This window comes from Pinus tabuliformis, chromosome 5_2 (assembly GCF_031772625.1).
Source record: "Pinus tabuliformis cultivar Carrire ecotype Pingquan chromosome 5_2, CPIR1, whole genome shotgun sequence".
Taxonomy (NCBI): domain Eukaryota; kingdom Viridiplantae; phylum Streptophyta; class Pinopsida; order Pinales; family Pinaceae; genus Pinus; species Pinus tabuliformis.
In genome coordinates, this window is record NC_142306.1 from 172,642,339 (window position 1) to 172,645,046 (window position 2,708).

Below are 2,708 nucleotides of genomic sequence, written 5' to 3' on the forward strand. Positions count from 1 at the left end.
TGATCCATTGACCTACCTTGACTTGACATGTTGTGAACAACTCTTGTAACTTTCCCAATGACATGACACCTAAAACATAATTTAAGACAACAGTGACTAATGTATGTCTTACAATTAGTTAGAGCTTAGTTGACATTGGTCCATCGACATGGCCTTATGTCATTAAACATTGTTGAGACAACTAGAGTGTACAAAAACTTGAATGAAACATCTAAGCATATGATGAACCTGATTGGTAACATGGCAATTGACATTATTGCGACATTTTCCTTAACAACCTGTTAGGATTTTCACTGTCCTTATCTAATGATTCAGTGATGGGTGATGGGACAACAAGTGACACATTGACACATTAACATAAGAACATGACTTTTGCTTGACAAATTCAAGTATTAATTGACTTAACATAACTAGTGGACCTGAAATATAGATGCATGACATTTGCTTAAAGACATTGATTGACACAATGAAAATGTTTGACCTTTTAGTGGTAATGACATAGTAAACATTCTACAATGAAATGTTTGAATTTGACTTTGACTTAATACATTCACATGACCATGACAGTTGTTTGATACCTTAAAGTAGTGATTAACTTAGTGAAATTTCTATGATGTCTGACTTTGACCTTATAGTGATATGAAAGTAATATTCATATTCCAGGTAACACCTTAAACTTAATTCCTTGAATAAGACTCAACTATTGACACTTTGATTTTGAATTATTAAATGAATGGAAGTTGATGTTATCTACAACAAGTGATATTGGAAGATTTTTTTTTTTTTTTTTAGTGGAATGTTAATGACAGACTTAAGTCTGAACCTTGACTTGATAATCTATGACATGAGACTATATAATATATTATAGCAACGATAACAAATATTTGGTGAACTGATACATATTTAGTGACTTGATACATTTAATAGTGAAATGAAAATGATCGTGACAATGACAATAACATCATATGAGATGATTGACTTGACACACAGTTTGGCATCATGATGTATTGAGTCTCGATGCTTATTCATTTGTCAGTAGCTTAGTGCAGTGGCAGCCAGCAGATGTGTAGTGATCTATGTGTGCAATGACAGTGGTTGTGCATTGATGACTATTCACTCATGAGCAGTGACATGCAATGAAAACCAACAATTGTGCAATGATTTGTAGTGACAATGATATAGTGTGCAATGACAATGATGTGTAGTTGAACAATGATAGTTTGATGTGTAACATTATGCAGTAGTCAGTTTGTGGAAACAATGATCAATGGCTACCAGGATTTGACATTTAGTCTACATCTTTCTTACAACTATTCTACATTGATTTCGAGTACAGGGGATCTAGTGTGAAAATTGTGAAACGTGATCTACCGACTCTTCTGGGTGATTGGAGTCACATTCAGGTTGTGGCCCGAGAACACTTCACGGTGGTAGGGTGGTTCTAGGGTAAGTTTTGGCTTGCACAAGGTGTTGTGGCTGATAAACTAACAAGGCAATGAAGCATCCTTTCCAACAACAGTTGGTAAACAGAGCATTGTGACACTCATCAGGTTGTTGCCTAATTTACAGGGCGTTGGGGCGTCCTTCTGGTTCCAACAAGAAATTAGGGTCTAGTAGCGTCCTACATGTTGTAGCCTGTGAATTAGGGGGTTGAAACCTCCCTCAGTTGTAGCTGAAATCTTGATGTAATCAATTTTATTTTAACATGGAAAAGGCAATTACTAAAGAAGCGTCTGATGGTTTTTGACCCGGAGAGTGTTTTCCACCTAAAATCTTTATGTCCTCTATTTTATCTTTCTGCATTGTTGTATGGTGTTGTCTATCGTTGATTATTGTTTATGATCATATGAAGAAGAACAATAATAATAACTGAAGATTAACTAATGCTCTGAAAAAGATTAAAAAGTGTTAATTGCTAAGAAATATTGATTCACCCCCCTCTCAGTATTTCCAACAATTGGTATCAGAGCTTGGTTCCTTTAGTAACAACTTAATAGCTAGAAGGTAGTTTCCAGAGCATAGAGATGGGAAATTCAAAGAAGTAGGTTGCAAGGATTTCAAAGGAAGGTACAGGTACAACAAAATCTGAAGAAAGTGAGTATTGTGTACCAACCCCTGATTTTGATGCAGATAATTATTGGATATGGGAATCCACCATGAAAGTACATTTGCAAGCACATAAGTATGGGAATCAATTGTTTCTAGAGAAACATATACTGATGAAGCTAAAAGGTACAATTCAAAGGCCATGAACGTAATTTTGAATGTTTTTCCAAATTCTGTGAAAACAAAAGTTGGTCAATGTTCAAAAGCTAAAGCTCTTTGGGAAAAGTTTCATAATCTCTATTCAACAAAGCAATCAGGTCAAGATGTAATTGAAAAGTCATATCCTTCTAATTATGATGAGAAAATGGGAAAAATGAGTAAGACAAAGTTTCAAAATCAAGTGATCAAGGTGATAAAGGAACTCAAAAGTCAAAAGGAAAATATAAGACTTTTGGAAGAAAAATTGAAGACGACAAAAGAAATCATAAAAGAAATGAAGAGTTTGAGAAGATGATTAGCAACCTTAGAACTCAATTGGAAGAAGTCAATAATACAGAGACACAAGACCTCAAGAGAGAAGTCCAATAGAAGCAACGAGAACTCAACACAGCGTTTGCAGAGATTAGCAGGCTCAAACAACAGATGCAGGAAGCAGAAATTCA